Below are 22,736 nucleotides of genomic sequence, written 5' to 3' on the forward strand. Positions count from 1 at the left end.
TGTGAGTGATTGAGACAGCAATGGCAAGATGACTGACAGTGGTATCCTGTTTTTTGTTTGTGCACAATTTCCCAGCAGGGCCTTGTGCTGCCCCCAGCGAAGCCCATTGTCAATGTTCTTGGTAGAGACTTTGAACTCACTCTCTTGGGGAGCATAATCCCAGGGGTGTATTTTGGTGTTGGTGGGAGGGGTCTATGTGACAGGGGCTGCTGGTAGATGTAGTCAGAGCTGACGGTCCTCCTCCCCCCAGTCCAGCTATACCACCATGCAGTATGCTTACATTGCAGGGAGTAGAAGTTACCTTTCAGGCTGTCAGGCATTGGTGTCCTGTTGTTAGGTTGAGCTCAAGTCCTAGCAGGGCCTTGCGCTCCCCACAGCAGGGCCTAGTGTCAGCCATCTTGGCCGTACTTTTGCACTCCCTGTGAGGTGAGCATGGTTCAGTGTGAGCTTGCTGGGACATGTGGGTGGGGGACTGTTGACTGTGACTGCAACTCCCATCATGCTTTCTGCTACATGCATATTCCCAGCAGCCAAACCTTCATTCATTTTGACTCAGCTTTCCTGTGAGGTGGTGTGACAGTGGTGGCAAAATGGATGACAGTGTTTGTTGGTATGGTAATGCCTTGCAGTATTTGTCATTAGGTTTGTACATGTTAGGACGTAGTTCCCTATTACTGTGGGATGGCAGGTATTGTGTTTGTGTAACTGGCATACAAGTCACAGGATACTTGCCTTTCCGTTGCTTTGTCTTTGCTGGCAGTAATTGGTTTCACAGTCCCATTGACAGTGCTGTATGTGTATTGCCACACAAATATGAGTATTTTGGTTGTGTACTCACCAGGCTCTGGCTTTCCTGTTAATCCATGGATGCTCTTCGGTGGTAGGATGGCCCGTACCTTCTCCTCCCAGGACCTGAAGTGTGTTGGTTTGTCAGGAGGGCCACCGCCAGTCTATCTGCTCAAGGTGTGTTCCCTGTCGATGAGCTTCTTGACCCTCCTGCGCACATCATAGTACCTGTTCTGTATATCGTCCTTTGTGCGCAGACAAGGTGCTTGTGCGTTGACCTTGTCGACAATCCTCTCCACATCTTGTTTTTCTGTGACATGGGGGTCTGTTGGACCAATGTGCCAAACAACTGTGGCTCTACCTTGAGTATTTCGTCAATCATGACTTCCAACTCACTATCTGTGAACTTTGGATTCTTCTTGGGGGCCATGGTGCTGAGTGGTTGTGGGGATTGATGTGTGTGAGGGTGTAAGTGAGTGTGGTGGGTGGGAGTTTGTCAGAGAATATGTGATTTCGTTTTTGAGTGGTGCAAATGGTGTAGTTGCTATGCGTTGTGTGAGTTGTGGTGTGTCGTTGCAGTGTGGTGGTGGTGTCTGCTGTCCTATGCCTGTAGTTTGCAGGGGATCATGGTAGGGATTTCTTGCCTTTAATAGGTGGAGTTGTGGGTGTGTCTTTGTTCCTTTTTTTATATTTGGCTTTGTCATAGCTTTTTTGGTGCTTTTTTCTGTCATTTCCTTTGCTTTTGTTGTGCATGATGGAGACGTTCGTTTGACTGTGTCAGACGCTGCTAGTGGCTCATGCTGGGTAACCCGAGTCTGTCACACTGACATTCTGCTGTTTTTCGATGTTGACGTACGCGTCAGACGCAAAGGGGTCTGTTGTTTGCTAGTCACAATTTGCTGTGCGTCTTGGTTTTCATGATTGTGCTCCGAGCGAGTCGGTCTTGCTTCACACGTATTACATTGTACTATGCGGCTCGTGCATCGCGGGTATGTTTCGGTCGCGTCAATTCCTGATGTGTGTCGGTCGGTACGATTCCCGGTCAATTTACTGGCGAATCACTGATTTGCGTACGGTTCGGTTGTGCAGCTTGTTTTCTGTATGAGTGGGTTGTAATTCACACGCGTTGCATCGCACTGCTTGGGTCGTATGGCGCCGGTCCGTGTCGGTCAGTCTCCGTTCCCGGTTCGTGTCGGTCGGTACATTTTACGCCTGGAATTGGAATCGGCCCCTATGTGTTTGCTAAATTGCGTATTGGGAATTCTTACATCTGCTACTATGCTCCGACAGGCACTAAGAAATCATTATTCCTCCAGTTGAACCGCCTAATTACAGAGATTGACGCCTCACAATATCTCATTGGTGGAGATTGGAATCTGGTACAAGACCCTATCCTAGACAAAACAGGTCTGCTAGACAAAGGAAATGCAGCAGATAGTGATATATTAAATGATATACTTTCAGATAAAGGATTGGTTGATCATTGGCGTCTTAGTCATCCAACAGGCACAGAATACACATTCTTCTCTCCCACCCACGGCACATTTTCTCGCTTAGACTACTTTTTGACATCACATAAAGTGGTTCAATTGGTCACGGAGTCCTGTATCTTAGAAGCAGCCTTGCCTTATCATTCTCCTGTCCATAGATTTAGGACTTTCTTGGCCAGGGCACAAACCATGGCGTATGAACATACAGCCCAATAGGACACCCAAGGGTAAACTCCAATTGCAATCCCATCTCCAAGACTATCTTTCCATTAACCGGGATTCTGTCACTTTCAGCAGGACTATTTGGGCTGCAGCTAAAGTCACTATTCGGGGCCAGCTAATGCGTCATGCAGCACTTGCTAATAAACAGAATGCTGCACGACCAACAGAATTAGAGCGAGACATTCAATCTTACTCTCGTCTGTACGCATCAACTCCAACCTTGCATTTTCGTAAACTACTAGAGCAAGCGCATATGTCCTTAAACGCCCTTTTTACCTCTAAAGCTGAATATGCTTTGCAGAGAATGAAGGCAAAACACTACGAACAGGGGGAGAAGGAAGGGAGGTTGTTAGCTGCTCAATTGCATTACAGGGAGGCTGCAATGGCCATCCCAGCTATCCGATCAACACAAGGTGATATACTCATGAGACCTCAAGAGATTGTTAATGAATTCACCTATTATTATCACTCCCTTTACACCCCAGGCAACCAAATAGATCTAGATAAGATGTCTTCCTTGCAAAAGTGGATCTTGCCCGTCTCTCTGATGATGGTAGAGCCCTACTTGAAGGTGAAATTACCAAGGATGAGATCTCTAAAGCCATTGCTGCCTTACATTACCATAAAGCCCCTGGGGAGGATGGATTTCCTACTGATTTATATGGATGGGCAGGACACAATATTGTTGATACACTGCATGTTGCATTTCAGGAAGCAGATAATAAATCTTCATTGGGACCTCTTTCTAACGAAGCAGATATCGCAGAGCTACCTAAACCTGGTAAAGATCCTCCGCGATGCAGAAGCTACCGTCCCATCTCGTTATTAAATTGCAATATCAAAATATTAGCCAGCATCCTAGCGTCTCGCCTTCGCAAGGTCTTCCCTTCTCTAATACACCACACTCAAGTCGGCTTTGTCCCGGGGCGTTCCTCTCAGAATCATCACCGTACGTTAGCCCATACATTGTGGTCTGTTAAACATCTTTCAGAGGATGCATTAGCCCTTTCACTTGATGCAGAAAAAGCTTTGATCGCATTGAATGGAACTATCTTTTTACAATAATGCAATGATTTGGATTAGGTGATCAATTCATAACTAAAGTACGCTTATTATACAATAATCCTTCTGCTCAGGTGAATTGCGGTGGTTTTTTATCTGATGCATTTCCGATTCCGAGAGGAACGCACCAGGGTTGCTTGCCCTCTATCCCCCCTTCCTTTTCTTTTAGCAATGGAGCCATTGGCTGCTACAATCCGCCAATCTGCTCACATCATAGGTGTTGTCCTCCCAATTGGACATTCTAAAATCTACTTATATGCAGAAGATATTTTACTTACTCTTACAAATCTTCCTCCATCTCCTCCGTCCCTCCTTCAAATCATTAATCATTTCTCTTCTTTCTCAGGCTACAAAATTAATTGGGACAAGAGTGAGGCTCTACCCATTTCTGCTCGCACTACAAAGGCAGCTGTACACGGCTTTCCTTTTCACTGGCAGTCTTCACGCCTTAAGTACTTAGGAATTTTAGTTAATAAGGCTTTGGAAAACATGGTTGCAGACAATTTAGCTCCTCTGCTTTCTCAGCTACAGCGTGATTTTGACAAATGGAAAACTTTTGTGTTATCTCCTTGGGGCAGAGTTCAAGCTATCAAAGTGGTCAATCTTCCGCGTTTCATTTATATTTTAGGCATGCTCCCCCTTCAGAACCCTTTAGCTACGCTTCGATCAGTAGATTCCAAGATTAAGACCTTCATATGGGGTTCAACTAGGCCATGCCTTGCAAAGACAAAATTAAAAGCCCACCAATCATATAGAGGAATGGGTCTCCCATCTATTGAACACTATTCCCTCGCATTGCACTTCCCTCAATTCTCTTACTTTTTGCCAGGAGTCAAAGATATTCCAAAATGGGTTTATATTGAGGGCCATCTTTTATCCATGGACTCAGGTCTCTCTCTTTTGAATGGCAACGGTACTAGTCGTTCTGATCCCAAAAATCCGATTTTATCAGTTATGCATAAATCCTGGCAAAGAGGACATCCTTTATTGATTTTAAATCCACGTATCCATGTCAAGGCTCCCTTATGGAATAATTCAGATATACATAGTAATGGTCTTTATCTTATATTACTTTATCTTTGCCTTTGTGGCAGGCAGCTGGCATCCGCTCCCAAGATCAACTTCTTCATAATGGCGACTTCAAATCCTTCTCACAACTAAGGGAGGAATTTAATCTTCCTATACAACATTCTTCTAAATACCTTCAACTTCAACAATGTTTGAAGAAACATTTGGGGTCTCCCCCTTGGTTGTTTCAAGTTTCTCCAACACTATCCTACTTAAACATATGGGGGAAGATAAAGGTGTGACCTCTGGCTTTTATAAAACCCTTACGCTTAACCTATTTTCACGAACCCTATCTCACAATCTTCAAATTAAATGGCAATCCAGTTTATCTAATTCTTATACAGCTACTGAATGGGAACAGATATTAGAGGGTTTACATAAAGGAGTTTGTGAAGCAAGGCTTAATGTCTGGCATTGGTCACCGTTTAAACTGCATAAAGCTGCTTTACTTTCGCATGCCGATTGTTGGAGGTGTTCTACCTCTGGTTGTGATACAACTCATATTATTTGTGAATGCCCAAAAATACAGCCTTTTTGGACCTTTGTTGGTAAGACCTTACATTCCACAATACCCTTACTTCTACCATTTACACCTGCCAACATTATCTTACATGATTTACGTCATTCTCCAAAGCTCTCTAAACCACAAACCCGTTTCTTCCATACTGCGTTGGCTACAGCGAACATGTTTGTTCTGCACCATTGGAAGTCATCATCCCCACCCTCACAGGAGGAATGGTTAGTGGCAATGATGCAGACGGCTTTACATGAAGGTACGATATATAACCTCCAGGATCAAGCTGATATGTTTCTCCAGACATGGTCTCCTTTTCTAAAAGCTGAAGTTGATGATACCGCTAACTCCTCTGCTTCACCTAATACACACAGTCAAGCAGACTAATTCACTGTTTTACACCTTTATACATTAAGGGGCATATTATCAAGCACAGCGTTAAAATTCTCACCGCTTTAGCGGCAGAAAACTGCAGCTAAAGCGGCGATAATGGGCTTGATAATATGCCGCAGAGAATTCCAATAGAAGCCCATGTTGACACCAGAACATGGGCTTCTATGGGAATTCTCAAGGGCATATTATCAAGCCCATTATTGCCACTTTAGCGGCAGTTTTCCATCTCCAATTGCTTTATCTCTTCCATTTTACCATATTCCTTTACCATTCTTTTCCCTTTCCTTCTTCCTCTTCCCTCCCTTTCCTTACTCTGGCCCCACTTCTTCACATCATTCTTCAGATTTACTATCTTCCTTTTATCTTCTTCTTCTCCTCTTCCTTCCTTACATTATTCCATAATCCTCTTCCAAACTATTGTGGTTTAAACCTCGCACAGTGAGTATTTTCTATGATAGCACCTTTTCCCTACTCTTATTTCGATGATTTTATAGAGTCACTGTTTCATATTTATATCTGATTCATTTATATTTTATTTATTAATATCATATGCTATATCAATTTCCTATTTATGTCATTTTCACTATTCACTATTTATGTATTTATGTATTTAATTATTTATATATAATATGCCTACTTCTTATATATTCCAGATTTATCCATCCACATTTACCATAAATGCTATGTGTTCATTGTTACTTTTTATTCTTATAATATTTCTTAAGTATTTATTAACAATGCATTGCTCTTACCTATTTTGTTTCATCATGTATTTTATTGTAAAACATAATAAAAAATGTCAACACTAAAAACTGCAATAAAGATGAGAATGAGCTACAACTCACATCTCTCGGTTACAGCGGATAAAAGTACACTAATTTAGCTTCAGAAAATACCTATCAGTCACATAAATCAGACTGGGGCGATAATGGGTTCATCACAAAGCTTACGGACAAGAGGACAATAAAAAGCTGCTAAGTGTCCAGAAATTAAAGCCACCCAACACTTTGATCCCACTAGTATCCCTAATCATAGCATGTGCCTTACCTTTGCTCCTTAGGAGTCAATATAATGCATTCCTGGATTGAATCCTGCAGCAGAAAGCCTCAGTAAATACATTTAGCAAACAATATACCCCACTTCACTCAGACAACAACGCCCTAAACACGAATTTGCCATCTCTTCCCCTTTTTAGTGGCTATTTTCAATGTACCATGGACCACACCAAAATCTCAAACGTGGTGGCAAAAGTTCCTCACGAATAACCTGTGTAGTTTGGCTACATCATGCACACCAAGCACTAAAATAACACTGGGACTCCCAGCGCTAAATGGCGGCTAAAGAAGAATTTGACAGCTGAACCAAGTCTGTGAGACTGTTCAATTTGGAACAGGTTGTCCTTTTATCACACTGGTCGTACCAGTGAATTCACCTTTGAAGGATGTGACACCAGACAGACAGTAAGACGTGTGAGGATTTAATCGTCTTGACTGGTTACCGCCTTAAATTCAAGAGTATGCATCACACACCCCCTTCTATAGTATATTAAGATGAAAGAGTTCCCACCTAAGAAACTTATGGTAGAGGCTTCGCTTGTAAAGCAAAGTCAAATGGAACAGACAAGGCAGGTAGGAAGGGTCCCATGTAATAAAGATGCAACAATAGTTATCACAGCCACGGTATAGGGGTTAAAAAGTCATCATTCCAGAAGGGAATGCAGGCAACTGGGAAAGGGCAGTATTCAGATTTAAGCCCTGGAGCAGTTTTAAAAAATTGGGTGTAATGAAGGGTGCAGCAGGGGTGTAAAAGCGAGCTAAAGCATCAAATGCATTACCTGCAAAGCAGTTCATCCCAGACTGGGATCCGGATATCTCTTTAATCTAGAAGGAAAAAAACACAGGGAAATCTTAAACGCTGCCCCTTCAACTAGTCCCGTTCATCATAAAAAGTGGCACACAATACTCTCCCAGAACTCCACACCCTAGTTGTCAGAACAACTAGGTCTTATCAAAACTTCTCTGCCGAACGAGATTCCATGAGTAAATTATCATCTCACTATGGCACATATAAGACACACCCACAATGCGCAAGGTGTGAGGTGATAATCTGATGACCACATATGCCAGGTGGGGCTATTGTGAAGAGAGCTGCTGTATCAATTGGGTTGAAACCCATGTGCAGTGGAGGAACGATGATCCTGTATGCGAGAGGGGGCCACCGGGATCAAGCAAGAAGTGAGATCATCATTGGAGGAGAGAGGAAGCCATTGTGAACCTTGTAGGCCTGAGAACCAGCATCAGGATCTTCACTTTTCCCCACTGCCCATGGGAAGAATTGAAGAACTTACCCAGCTTCTAGAATCATTGAAAACCACCTGCTGCTACTGGACCGTATGTGAGGAACTCTTGGTCTGCCGATCGCAGTCCACATGGGCCACATATGAACAAATTAGGGGAGACAGCCACTGCGGATCCAGCACGCATGGAGGTGGCATGCTTAGAGGCTCCTGTTTCTCCGATCCTGCTGGTGTTGGTAAGACTGATATAGGACCAGTCAGCCCTTGGGAACTTGCTTGCCACATAGTGCTTCGGCACTGGAACACTTTTGACTTTAATACAGAGTTAGAGTGGGAATCCTGAGAGTTGCATACTAGTGGGACTAAAACTGAATGTCTCTTAAAGTGATTGGGGAATATCCACTATCGCAAACTTGAGAAGAGTGGGACTCAGGGATCTGCTTATGAAACACTGGAGCCCTGACCTCAGAGGTTTGTGTGTATTGTTTATGAATGTTGTATTTCACTTTGTAGTCATAGATAAATGCTCCTTTATCAGAAAAGAAGACATTTGACTGGATGATCATGTATTGCTGCTGATGCACGTATTTTGAGTTGTGAGCCTGTGTTCACCACCCTGGGTCTACCTCCACCCCGAGAAGCCTTGGACTGCCTGACCTGCACTATCACTGAGAGTCAAATGCTGAAGGTGTACTTGGCCCAGGTGCAAAGGATCCATAGCAGGCCAGGCCCCGGGGCATCATGAGCAAAAGGCCTTAAGGCCCACTTTTGGACCTGATAACCCCGGCTTTCCCCGTGGCTCTCTGAACTTGGTTCTGACAGATGGGTTATTATTAGATTGTACTGAATCCTATATATTAGAAATGGTGGTCTCTAGTTGCTATGGATATACACCCTGTCCAAGTAAGGACCCTTCTTTCTAACCAGGATAAGAGGATTACACAGTTAAAATAACCCCTGCTCACCCCCTTGGTAGTCAGGCCTATCTCAGAGATAAAGTGTAAAGCAGTTGTACCCAAACACCCAGTAATGCGGTGAAAAAACTACAAAATGGGCACCACACCAGTTTACAAAAGTAGTGAATATTTATCAAATCAAAACAAGAATAAAATGTCTAACATACAACATACATAAGCAAAGATATGACTTTTAGAAAGGCTACTGTAAAAAAAAATATAGCTCTTGGAAAGCAATAGGTCCAACTGGGGCTATCTCGATGCCGGGACAGGTACGAATCCACAGTACGGTGCCAACCGCAAAGTGCGCGGGCCATCCATGGATTCACTTTGAAGCTCCAAGTAACAGTATTTTTATGGTGGTGAAAACAAAAACATTGCACAGCATCAGGGAAGTTGGATGTCCTTACTGTCACAGGGGACGTGAGGCATTAGATCTTACTGCCACAGGAGAGGTGAGGTGTCTGTTCCTTGCTGTTGCAGGGGAGGTGAAGTGTTGGTTCCCCACTGGTGCAGGGGAGGTGAAGCAGCGGCGGCAGTGCATCGATTCCTTACAATGGTGCGGTGTCAACGAGTTCGGGGGGTCACCCACATCATTTATTGACTCGACAATCATAGAGGTGAGTCGCTGGCATCAGGACTGCAGTGCAAGTCGGGGTGTTGCGTTGTCTCCTTAAGAGTGGTGCCCTCGGCTTCGGTGCAGGCAGCAGCCTCAATGACTAAGTTGTTGGTGACAAGTTGCAGGCATCGTCTGGTGTCATGGCTGTGTTGTATGTCAGGGCGGTGCGGTGTGCTCGTCATGAGTGGTGCCCTCAGCTCCGGTGCAGGCAGCGGCATCTCTGATGGTATTGATGTTGCTTTTCTTGAGTGGCAACACCAATCACATGATTCCAAGATCCCAGGAACTGAATTTGGCACCTCTCAGCAATCAAGGCTCCAACCAGAGAAGCCCAGGTGTTGTTAACAAGATATTGATGAAATATCTGTGGCCTTAAGACTTCTTAACAGGAGGCAAGCACACATAAGCCTTTGGAGAAACTTAGAAAGCAAGATTCAAGAAAGAAAAGTCTATTCCGTTCACTGCTCACAGACAAAAGCAGCAACTGCAGGTCAACCCAGCAAAGCAACACAGCAAAGGGGCAGTACTCCTCCTGACATCTCTTCAGCTCTTCTGGACAGTCTTCAATCCTGAAGTGTTCCAAAAGTCTTGGATTTTAGGTCCAATACTTATGCTCATTTTGGTCTTTGAAGCACTCATTCTTCAAAGGACAAGTTCTTACTTTTCCTGGTCTTTGATCCAGAAAAACGTCAGGGGGGTGGAGACTGCATTGTAAGAGGCCAGGCACAGTCCTATTCAGGTATAGGTGACAGCTCCTCCAAACGCTCTAGCTCAGGAAGACCCATCAGCCTGGTGATCGTTTATCAGGATATGCAGGGCACACCTCAAATTCCTTTGTGTGACTGTCTTGAGTGAATAAACAAGACAGGCCCCTGTCAGTCTCTGTCAGATGTTGATTCCACAGGCAGGCACAAGCACAGGATGGCAAAGCAAGAAAATGTCCACTTTCTAGAAGTGACATTTTTCAAAAACACAATTTAAAAAACACCTTTACTAAAAAATATGTTTTAAAATTCTGAGCTTAGAGAGTCTCAAATACACTGCACACTGCCCACGGGGGTACATTGGGCCTACCTTAGGGGTGCCTTACATGTAGTAAAAGGGAATATTTGGGCAGGGCAAGTGGGTGCACTTGCCAGGTCGACATGACAGTTTAAAACATCACTTACAGACACTGCAATGGCAGGCCTGAGACAAGTTTACAGGGCTACTCAAGCTGACGGCAAAACCAGTGCAGCCGTCCCAATAGTGGCATTTGATTTACAGGCCCCATGTACACACAGTGTACCTTATTAGGGACTTTTCGGTAAGTCAAATATGCCAATCATGGATAACCAATCATAATCACAATTTAAACATCATATAACCAGCGAATATGCTCCATATCAGGAGATGATGCATGGAGTTCGTTGAAGCAAGCATCTTAGGTCTCACGTCCAATGGTCTAGGACTGGGTTGGCACCACTTGGCAATGCAGACTGACAGATGGCAGAGTCCAAGTGCAGCAGGATAAGGATTTGAAGTTGTTTATTTTCCTGAGACTTCAGACAAAGATGCAAGCCAGCAAGCCCTTGGAGTTACTCTGGGTTCAAGTGACGCAGGTCCAGTCCTTCTTACCAAGGCAGGGGAACAGCAGGGGGGAGACAGGCAGCACAGCAAGGCAGGAGTCCAGCAAAGCAGCAGTGCAGCAGAGTGGCAGTTCTTTCAGAAGCACAGCAGCTCTTTTTCCTGGCAGAGCGGTCACATGTCCAGAAGTGTATTGAAGTGGTGGTGTCTGAGGTCTAGTACTTATATCGAGTGGTGCCTTTGAAGTGGGGGAAACTTCAAAGAAACACTTTGAAGTGCACAGAGGTCCTCCCTTCCTACCCTTGCTCCAGACTCATTACAAGAGTGTATGCAGCCCTTTATGTGTGGACAGGTACAGCCTATTCAGGTGTAAGTTTGAGGCTGTGCCCAGGACCTCCCTTCCATCCTGTTAGGATGAGTCATCAAGGCCCATCAATTCACACCTAAGCTTTCTTTGTTTGTGGCTGTCTTGAGGAATATACACAGCCCAGCTGTCATCCAACTGAACAGAGACAGGCAGCAGGCAGTGAATGGCTAAAATAAAAAAAATCTCAGCCTTTTGAAAGTGTCATTTTCAGAGTTGCAATGTAAAATCCGACTTCATCATCAGTTGTGATTTTAAATTGTGATTCCAGTTACACCAGACTTGGGGGTCTTATCTCTTCCCAATTGGAAATTACACTTATAAAATGGAATAAGGTCATCTCAATGGTATCCTATGTGGCAGACAGTCCTTGCAATAGTGAAAAACGACTTTGGGAGTTTTTCACTACCAAGACATGTACAACTTAAAAGTATATATCCTGACTTTTAAATGCATTGCACCCTGCCCTGTAGGTTGTACGAGTCCTACCTTTGGGGTGACATAAATGTATAAAAAGGGAAGGTTTGGGTCTTGCAAAAGGGTTGGTTTGCCAGGTCGACATGGCAGTGTAAACTGCTCACAGGTTCAGTAGTGTCAGGCCTGAGACATGGTTAAAGGGGATATTTAAGTGGGTGGCACATTCAGTGCTGCCCACACACTAGTAGCATTTAATTTACAGGCCCTGGGTACAAGGGGTACCACTTTACAAGGGACTTAAAGTAAATTAAATATGCTATTTGGGGCTAAACCAATAATGCTACCATGTGTAGAGAGCACAAGCACTGTAGCACTGCTTAACAGTGGTAAAGTGTACAGAGACCTAAAGCCAGCAAAAACTAGGTCATAAAAGTGGAAGAGGTAAGCAACAAGTTGTGGGGAAGACAATACTAAGGCTGTAAGGTCTAACATGCTCTCTACTCTAAAAGTGGTAATCTTGGTTCATCCCAACTGGTATATTTAATTTACTTTTAAGTCCCTAGTAAAATGAAAATACATGTACCTAGGGCCTGTAAATTAAAAACCCACTCTCCATACAACTGTGTTGGACCTGACCTTTTCTGCAGTGTCATCCTCAAACTGTTTGCCTTCCTCTCATATGTTTTGGGGAATTCATTTTTATTGGCCTTAGAACTCAGTGCCATTTACCTATTCTCTGTGCTTAAAACATGGAAACATTGGCTTACACCTAATTAACATATGTAAGTCCATATTAAGGTGGCACTACATGTGTCCAGAGATGTGAATTAAATACTACTAGTGGGCCTTCAGCACTGATTGTGCCACCCACTTAAGTAGCCCTTTAACCTTGTCTCAGCCTACAATTGCAGATCCCATGTGTGCAGTTTATTGTGCCATGTCGATCTGGCAAAACAAACATTTTGCCAGGCCCAGACCTTCCCTTTCTATACATATGTCACCCCTAAGGTAGGCCCTGAACAACCCAGAGGGTAGGGTACAATGTATTTAAAAGGCGGATTCTGTACTTTTAAGTTTTACATGTCCTAGTAATGAAAAACTCTCAAAGTCATTTTTAACTACTGTAAGGCCTATCATTCCCATAAGATAACGTTAGGATTGCCTTATTACATTTTATAAGTGTAATTTCCAATTGGGTAGAGATAAGCCCTTCAAGTGTGGTGTCTCTGGAATCACAATTTAAAATTCTAATTTATGGTGAAGCCATATTTTAAATTGCAATTCTGAAAATGCCAATTTTGGAAAGTGGGCTTTTGTTCCTTTAGCCATTTGGTGCAAGCAACCTGTCTCCGAACACATGACTGGGTATAATTGGCAGTTGGGCTTTGTGTATTCCTCCTAGACAGCCACATACAATAGGAGCTTGGGTGTGTCTCAATGGGCCATCTCTTGCAGGATGGGAGGAAGGAGCTGGGCACAGCCTCACTTACTCCGGAATAGGCTGTGTCCTGCCCACAGACAAAAGGCTGCAAAACCCATGCAGTGACTCTGAAGCCAGAGAAGGAGGGGAGGAAATCTGTGCACTTCAAAGGAATGTCTTTGAAGCCTCCACCACTTCAAGGGCACAACTGGGCATAAGAACTGGACCTTAGACACCACCACTTCAGTACACATCTGGACCCGTCGATACTCTGCCAGAAAGAAGGACTGCTACTCTGCTGAACTACTGCTTTGCTGTGCTGCTGTGCGGCCTGCTGCCCTCTTGCCTGGGTGAGAATGCCTGAACCTGCATCTCTTGACCCAGAACCCAGAGTGACTCCAAGGGCTAGCTAGCTGGCCTCGTGATGTGACACCTGAGGGACATAACAGGCTTTCAACTCCTAGAACTGGACTCTGTCATCTGTGAGTCTACCCTGGCAAGTCGTGCCACCCCAGTACTGGATCCCTGAAAGTGTGCCTTAGGTGCTTTCTAGTGAACCAATGCCTTTGATCTGATGAGCAACGCATCCAGAGCAAAACCAATGTATCTCCATGGCCTGAGCAGTCATCCTCAAACAAAATCAATGCATTGTTGCGTGCATCAGACGTGCCACAAAAGACTCACATCACCGCAGCCTTTTGCATCTTGGGACCGAAGCATCACCTCCAAAACTGCTATGGTGCAATGCTTTTCCTTGGGAAATCTCCTCCCATCTCTCATCGACAGCAGCCTCGACAACGAAACTCCGCATTGTAGCTTCACTGCTAATCGGAATCAACGCATCATATCTTCTGCATCTCCCATCATCGACACCAGAATTTGCATTGCAAGCCCCATTGACTAAATCCTCAACATCAATGAAACAGGACCTCACCCCCACAGCCTAGCTGCATCTAGGAACCAACGTATCACCTCAGCTGTGCGACGCATCTTCAACGCTGATCCATGCAACACTGCACAACCAGGATTTAAGGTATTCTGTTCAGTGAATCCCTCTAGCTGGCTCGGGCTCCATCATGGTTGGTCTGAACCTGTGACTTTGTCTGGTGCAACCAGCTATCCCAATAGTGGTTTGTCCTTCTTAGCACTATTTTTCACTCTATCTTTAAAAAACAACATCTCCTGTTCTTCTAATTGGATTGCCATTTTGTTCTTGTTTTATTTATTTATAATCAGAGCTATTTTTCTAACCTGGTGTGGCATCATTCTCTTGGGTGTATTCACTGTTTACTGTTTGAAGTGTTGAACAAATACTTTACACACAGCCTCTAAGTTAAGACTGACTGCTCTGTGCCAAGCTACGAGATGGTGAGCACAGGTTAAATGAGGGTTTGCCTACCCCTTGCCCTGATTAGGAATTTGGTTGCTGCTTGACCAGGGCTCATACCCCAGTCAACCAGGAACCAAATATTGCGGTGGTAGGCCTGACAAATTGATTGTGAAATTCATATGTTAAAGTCAATAGGCAGTTAAGGGTGGAATTTTATTATTAAAACCTACAGTTTATTTGTTACTTGAAATCTCATTGATTAGATTAACAGGCAAGGGTTTTGGTGTTAGATTCCCCATCTGACAAACAGAATTGCACTGCGAGAATCCTTACTAAGCTCTGTTAGGAGAGAAGCTAGACTGCTTTCCCAAATGTAATTTTGTATACTTTTACAATTTTATGACTGTCTCCTCAATGGTTGGTTTTCTTGTGAGAATGCTTATGCTCAGTACAGTAGACCTGAGTTGATTATAGTGAAAAGCCAATGATAACAGTAATTGGCTTGATCAGTGTTCAGGGAAATGTTATAATAGATGTCAAAGGTCTGGCCTACTTATTGTGAAACGTTATCAAAAAGGCAGTAAGCCTGGCTCGTTTATTGTTAAAAAATATGCTGAAGTCAATTGGCCTCTAATAATGAATTGTTGCCACATTATGTAATAGGTTACCATTGTAGGCAAGGGTTATGAAGTTAGTCTCACACTCTCATAAATACTGGGAGTATAATTTCACTGTGCTGATTCTTGGCCCTATTGAGAGGGGTTACATACTGTTTTGCCAACTGTAATTTTGTACACATGTTTAATTATATAAATGTATGCCTCTGAATACTGGTTTGTTGTCAGCATCGGCGCACTTCTGTAGGCCTGGGTTGTTTATAATGTGAAGCCATAGGTAAACGATAGCAGGCTTATCAGTTCCCTGGGAAAAGGCATTTCAGATTCTGTCATCTGTTTATAATGAAACATTATGACAAAGCATGTAGGGAGTACTTACTGTGAAAAGTATGTGTTAAAAGCAAGCAGCTTTTAAGAGTGGGTTGTTATTACACTGTGCCCAGGGCTGTAAGCAGGCATTTTGTTGCATAGCATCTTCCATATTATTCTAATAGGCAAGGATTTGGTGCTGGTGGCCCACCTGAACATTCCATGGTGATAGACAATTGCACTACAGTAATCCTTATTAGGCTCTTTTAGTACGGATTTTGTCATTGTTTTGTCAACTGAAAGTTTCACGTTTGCTATTTAACTACAGAGTACCTGATGGTTGCCTTGTGGAAAGGTTTATGAACCAACACAGTAGGTCTGAGCTGCGTATGGTGACAAGCCAATGATAAAGGTTATAGGCTTTATTGTTTATAATGAAACGTCATGATAAAGGCAGTTGGCCAGACATATTGATTGCGAAAAGCATATGTTCATTCGAATCAGTAGACATTTGAGGGTAGACTGTTATTACTTTATATTAAAGCCTAAAGATAGGTACTTTTACAATGGAATCTTACAGATTACTATAGTAGGCAATCATGTTGGTACTACCCCTCTGACAAACCATTGGCCTGGTGCACAAAACGTCTCCACACTTGTGGCAGATGTCCCACAGTTGTGGGGGAGTCTCTGCACTCGGGCGGAATCTTTGCAGTAACAATTCTCATTGTGGAGATTCTGCCTGAGAGTGGAGACTCACCCACGACTGCAGGGTCTCTGCCACGAGTGCGGAGTCCCTGTGTGAATCAGGCCCTATAGGTATAGATCATTTTTACTTTTTAGAATCCTTGTTAGGACTTGTTAGGAAAGATTATATGATACTTTGCTTTGCCAACTGTAATTTTGTATTCTATGTACATTTATGGTTGTATGCATGATGGTTGCTGTAAGAAATTGGCTTGTTAGTTATGAAGGGTGTGAGAATCCATCTCAAATGGTAGCTATAATCCTTGTCAGAGTGAACCACATATGTTACTAAATACACCAGTGCTTAACCCTCTGGTAGTTTGGCACAAATGCAGTCCGGCTGAACTGAAAAGCAATGTGTAAAGCATTTATGCAATATTCAAATAATACACTGAAGATACAACACAAGAAACCACTCAAACCAATTTAGAAAAATCAAGTAAATTATAATAAATACCATGGTGCAAAAATGACACAAACTCAAAAAGTACAACCAGATATATGCAATCCCAATAGCACTAAAAAGCACAAAGCACAAGCCATTATTATCTGGTTGCTCTAGACTGGGTCAAAGTCAAAAGTTAAGGTTGACTGTAATGGAGCATGAGTCAGATACAGGAATCAGGTTCATCTTGGTGGAAACTAAAGTTCACCTTCTGACATGGAAACAATTATCGTGAAAAAGTGGTCATTGGTGAGTCGTCGATAGGCAAACAGCAATCTGGATCCGAAAAGGTTCTTGACAACAGTGTGCTGTTGAAGCTTGGGATCCTGGTGCAGCCATCACTGAAGGTGTGAAAGCTCCGAGCTGGTGAAATACAAAGTTTGTGCCTAGTAAGGTCTCGACATCGATCAGCCTAGTCTCGGTTAAGCCTTTCTCGATTCATACTTGGAAACATTTTGGAAGTCCTCTGCCAATGGACAAACCAGCAAGCGGAGGCCAACTGATAGCTCAACAACGACGGCTGTGGTTTTCAACCACATACCCAGCCTCCATCTGTTTTCTAGGCAGAAAGTTGACAAAATGTTTATAAGTCCCAGGTCTTGCAGTGTGTGCACTAGGAATACACTCTAACACTGGCCAAGTGTCCAGAACCTGAGAGGCACCACTTGGGGGTTAGGACGCCAACAGAGGCCAGCAACAGGGTCCACGCAGGTCCGTTTGGGATTTTTCAGCTGATCAGTTGCAGGGTAAGAGTCCCATGGAAGCATGTTCTGGCTCTGTAGCTCAAACAGGAGGTCAGCCAATTGGCCCTTGTACTCACTTCTAGGTTCCTGGGTTCAAGGCAAGCAGATACAGTCTTCCTTCAGGATTCAGACAGCAGGGCAGGCATCCTTCTGATCTTCACAGCTTTAGGAATGTTCTTAGAGGGGTACTGGATGCTACTTTTATGCCCAGTAGCAGCCTGTATATGGGAGTTCGTAGGGGTGATACTACCCACTTTTGCAGCACTCCCTGTGTGTTTTGCAGTAAACTATCCCGCAGTGTTCTTCTCTACTAAATCCAACATTGCAGAACACTTCTTCACATGGTCAGAGCTCCCTGTGCCCATCCAGGAGTGTGGCTATTAAAATGGTCAAATCCTCCTTTGTGGTCACTTAAAACCATTCTGGAGCTGCTCTCCTTCCCACGGGGTTTGGATCCAAGCTGACTAGGAAGACAAAGGGGGGAAGGCCTAAGTGTCAGCTTCTAGTGACAGGGTAGGCACCTATGAAGCTCAGGAAGAAGTTGAGCACAGACCCCCAGGCCATCCTTCTCGAGGAATAAAAACACTCTATTCACACCTACCATTTTGTCCATAGTCTGGGAGCAATTTGTTGGGGAACCATTCACTAGTCAGGTGATATTGGACACTTGCTAAAAGGCACAGTTGGCTGCGGTTGAAAAATAACAACTTTCTAAAAGTGCAGTGTGAGAAAGTGGCTCTGTATATACTGTTCCTTAATAGGTACAGGGTGTACAGAGTCCACAGTCCCCAAGTGTTTGACAGAGGCTAAAGTTAGATATAACCTTACTCTCTAAAGTGGTAGCTTGGTCGAGCAGTAAGGCAGTATCAGAGGACAGTGTAAAGCAGTTGTGGTACACACTCAGTCAGCAAATGGTCGCACACACCCAATAACTGAACTCTAGGCCAATGGTTTATATATAAAAAATATATGCTTGTTTTATTTTAGAACCAACAGTTGGATTTAGAATATACTTTCTCAGAATGAGATGCTTTATATAAATACTTTTGCAATATGCAATTGACTTTTGTAAACAGTTACAAGTGGTTGCAATAGGCAACTCTATTTTAAACACAACAATGCATTGCGCTCAATGGAAATTTCAAGTTATTTGCAACAGATTACTTTTAGGATTACTTTTGGAATTCCAGGACTGGATCCTAGATTCAGTCCTGGGTCAGTACTTAGAATCAAGTGATGAAAGTCGACTTAATTACTGTGATGATTTTTAAACAATATTTAGCTATTTGAAAAGTTGACAGAAAATATTTCAAAGAAAAAAGTCAATGATTCCCTATGGAAGAAAATTAAAGTTTCAGGTACAGTATGTTCTCGTTACTTTTGTAATCCAGTACTGGGTGCCTAGACTCAGTGCTGGGACCTTTAGCCAAAACAGGTAAGTAATTACGTTTTCAGATATTATACGATTTTTAAAGAATATTTAAAGATTGCAGAAATTGACACTTAGAAGAAATTTCACAGAAAAACAGTCAATGATTTCCTATGGAAGAAAATTGGGTTACTGGTAAGTACAGTTGTAAGTATTTTTCAGAGTCAGTGCTGGGCACCAAGATCCAGCACTGGGAGTTCACCTAAGAGCAGGTGAGTATTTTTGTTTTCGTTATTCGGCTGATTTTTGGTGAATATTGTAAGATTTGAAAAGTCCACACTTTTCAAGGAAAAAGATAGTCAATGTTACCCTATGAAGAAAATAGAGTTATCGGTTTAAAGGTAAGTACTCTACTGGCAGAGTTGATGTTCTGGGCATAGACTCAGGGGTCCCCCAGGGTCAGGTAGGTACAGTTGGTTCAGCCTCAGCGACTCTAGGGCGGCCGGTTGCAGAGAGAGTAAGGCCCAATGTTATCCAACAAGGGATAGGGGGGCCTTGGTTGGTGGCTGCTGACTAGCAAGCCACGCGGCTGTGGGAGCTGGGCTCCTGGTCACTTACTCAGGGAAAGTGGGGAAGTAGGTAGGTGTAGAGGTTGCACTGCCAGGGCCACTCGGGCGGCTGGGTACAGGGTGCTTTTGAGCCTTCGGGCGCTCAATTGATTTCAATGGGAAATCTCCGGTTTAGAATAAGACTGCAAGCTCGGGGACGAGGATTCTTCAGGTGCCACCACCACTTCGAGAGGTAAGTTGGGTAGTTGGAGGATAGGTAGGTACCCCGGGATTGGGCACAGGGGGCCGCGGGGCGCCGCGTGCAGGGGTGCCTTTTGGTGTCGGGAAATCTTACCCTCTGTTGATCGCGGTAGGGGGGGCACCTTGTTCTGAGGCTGCAGGCTTCTTCAGGAGTGTCGAGGGAGGTCCTTGGGTGCTGGACTCGGGGTCACAGCCGCCGTGGTGTCGTCCTCGTGGTCTTTCTTCACTCCGGCACTGGCCAGGCTTGGCTGGTGCAGAGTGTGCTGGGTTCGCGGTTCCGGGCTGCTGCCAGGGATTAGAGGTAGGTTTTGAGTAGAGCCTCTACTCATGGGAGTCCCAGGGGCTTAGAGCCAAAAGGTAGCCAGGGCCTCCGGGGTTGGTGAGGTAGCTGGCCACAAGAGATGCCGGGTTGGAGCAGGAGCAGGTTCGAGGGTCGACAGGCCGGTAGGGCTGGGGCAAAAGCAGTTGGTTTCTTCCTCTTCTTAGCAGCTGCAGGGCAGGTCTTCTTTCTTGTTGCTCTTCTTTGTATTTTTGGAATCTGGAATCTGGGGAAGAAAGGTTCTGGGTGCCCCTAAATACTAGATTTAAGGGCGTTACAGGTAGGTGAAGGGCAGGGACCAATGGGTCCCTGTCCTGGGGTGGGTACACCCCCTATCCTGCCTCTCTCCTGTGGGAGGGGGGCAGTAGCCTAGTCCTGATAGGGTAGGGCTTCCCATCTTCAAGATGGCGAGTGCCCAGAGATGTGCTTCACCTCGCCTCCCCCACCTGAGGGGTGGGGTTGGCAGGCTGGCACATCCCCTGTCCTTATTTGGGGTTTCCGGCCAAACCTTCCCACCAGAGTGGGGGGTTGTTGTGGCCTGAGGAAGCTCACAGAGGTTTTGTGTGTTTTAGGGAAGGAACATAGGCCCTGGGCACCTGATTGGCAGGAGTCCAGGGCACACTCAGTCAAAGTATATTCAGCAATTCAGCAAAAAGTGGGGGCATACCATGCAAGAAAGATGGCACTTTCTCACATGCAGTTTTCAAAATAGTAATATAAAATCCAACTTTATGGCTAAGTCGGAATTTGAATTACTATTAAAATTAGTCATTAAATCACTTGCTAGCTGCCCCAAAATTAGGTATTATAAGGTGTTATAATGTACCCCTAGGTATTTTCCTGTGGGAGAGCCTACCTTGCTACAGTGACAAATGTCTTTGGGTTTTTTTTTTTTACGGACAGAACATGTAAAACATTAATTATAAATGTCCTGCTTTTTAAATACCATGCACACTGCCTTATAGGCATTTATGACCTTCCTTATGGGCGAGATATAAGTATTGAAAAGGAAGGATTAACCTGGCAAAAGGTTATTTTGCCAGGCCAAAATGTCAGTTTAAATCTGCATGCCCTGGCTGCATCGGTAGTCCGGGAGACAGGGTTTGCAGTGCTCCTTTAGTGGTTTGTGCAATGAGTACTGCTGCCAGTTGTAGCATTTAATTTACAGGTCCAAGGTACATATAGTACCATATACTGGGGGAGTATAACTAAATTACATGTGCTAATTAGGTGTATGCCAACTTTTCCATGTTTAAGGGGGAGAGCACACGCACTTTACCACTGGTTAGAAGGAGTAAGGTGTGCAGAGTCCTGTAGCCAACAAAAAGAGGTTCAGTTAAAGAAGGCAGACATCTGGGGAATACCATGCAAAAGATAGTCAATTTCAACATTTGCTTTCTAGGAAAGCTTATGCTCAGTACAGGAGGCCTGAACTGGTTATGGCGATACGCCATTAATACCATCTGCAGGTCTATTTGCTTTGTGACATCGGCCTTGTGAAATTCTTCTATGACTGGACTTAGAGACTTTTCTGGAAGTCAAACTTCTTTCAATGGGGCAAATTAGCAAGTTAAATCCCACTGACAATTCGACATCGTCGGCTGTAGTTTGGTCGCGGTTCGATGGTATCCTCTGGTTCTTTTTGCCAAATGGTTAGGAAATTTTATTAAGTGTCAACTCGGGTGGAGAAGAATATATTTTGACACCAGACAAGGGTCCAGGACCTTGTGAGCACCACTTGAAAGGTAAGACTCAATCTTACAGAAGCCTACAGCAGGGTCCAGGGCAGATCCGGTGGGAACTTGGCAGATGGGTTTAGCAGAGTTGTGTGCTTCTTACAGCTTTTGTGTTCCTGGGGCTTAATACAAGGCTAGTCAACTAGTCCTTCAAGTGAAAACAAGTGGGAGCAAGTCCAGCTCTTGGGGTTCCTCTCAACGGATTATAGTAGGTGAAGTCCTCTTTATGAAGTGCATTGTTCAGCAGGTGCAGTCTTTCTTTCTTTCATAAGGTCCAGAAATGTTCTGAGGAAGATATCCAATAGTCCAATTTTTATGCTGCCTGGAACTAGATTGTGGGTTTTGGTGACTCCCTAACCAATAAGGAAAAGGCAACCCTACCCACTTTCACATCACTTCCTGAGACTCTGGCCCTAAACAAACCCACAGTACCCTGCTCTGCCAAAATCAAACATCGCCGAACATTTCTTCCCTTGGTCATAACTCTGGGCACAACCTAAAGGGTTTCTAGGGAAAGGGGAACCCCCCATGCAAAACCAGTTCTGGCGCTAGTTATCTCCCACTGGGTTTGGTGCCACTCTTGATACTTGGACAATGGCAAGGGGAGGACTAGGTATGACTTTCATATGACTGTGGACCAGACTGCTGCTTTGAACCCTATACAGTTGGCGGCCACATCCCCCAAGCCATCATGTCAGGAGGAGTTCTCACTTCATCCCAGCCAGACCAATCACTTTCCAGCAGGCTTCCAGGTGACAGTTGGGGATTGTCTCAGAAAGGGCTATTACAGCCGTTAAGCAGTAAAATGCCAACTTTCTAAACTCATCATTTAAAAAAATGCCTATTAATTTGAGTCCTTGGGTCTACCTATTCCCAAGCCAAAATGTGGAACTGAAACTAAGCTTGACCACTCCTAGTTAAGAAGGGTCACGACTGCTTAAGGCTGGGTCCAAACTGAGGTGTTATGGTGAGGCAAAATAATGATGGTTTGTGATACAGCCTGAGTAGTTACCAGTGGTTGAGATTATTTAATTTATTCCATCCATCACTTTTTTCTATACTTTACTACATTGGCGTGGCATCATCACATATATTAAATACACCCACTCAGCTAACATTTTCTCTAATTTCAGAATAAA

General features: G+C 44.1%; 2 non-coding genes across 2 annotated transcripts; both read right to left on the minus strand.

The window, feature by feature from the left end:
• Nucleotides 1–6,415: 6,415 nt before the first annotated feature.
• Nucleotides 6,416–6,483, minus strand: LOC146799389 (small nucleolar RNA SNORD31). The gene has a single exon (XR_014969375.1). It is a non-coding gene; the product is annotated as a small nucleolar RNA SNORD31 (small nucleolar RNA).
• Nucleotides 6,484–6,900: 417 nt separating this feature from the next.
• LOC146799390 (small nucleolar RNA SNORD22) lies at nt 6,901–7,025 on the minus strand. The gene has a single exon (XR_014969391.1). It is a non-coding gene; the product is annotated as a small nucleolar RNA SNORD22 (small nucleolar RNA).
• Nucleotides 7,026–22,736: the final 15,711 nt, after the last annotated feature.

Source organism: Triturus cristatus, chromosome 9 (genome assembly GCF_964204655.1).
Source record: "Triturus cristatus chromosome 9, aTriCri1.1, whole genome shotgun sequence".
Classification (NCBI taxonomy): Eukaryota; Metazoa; Chordata; class Amphibia; order Caudata; family Salamandridae; genus Triturus; species Triturus cristatus.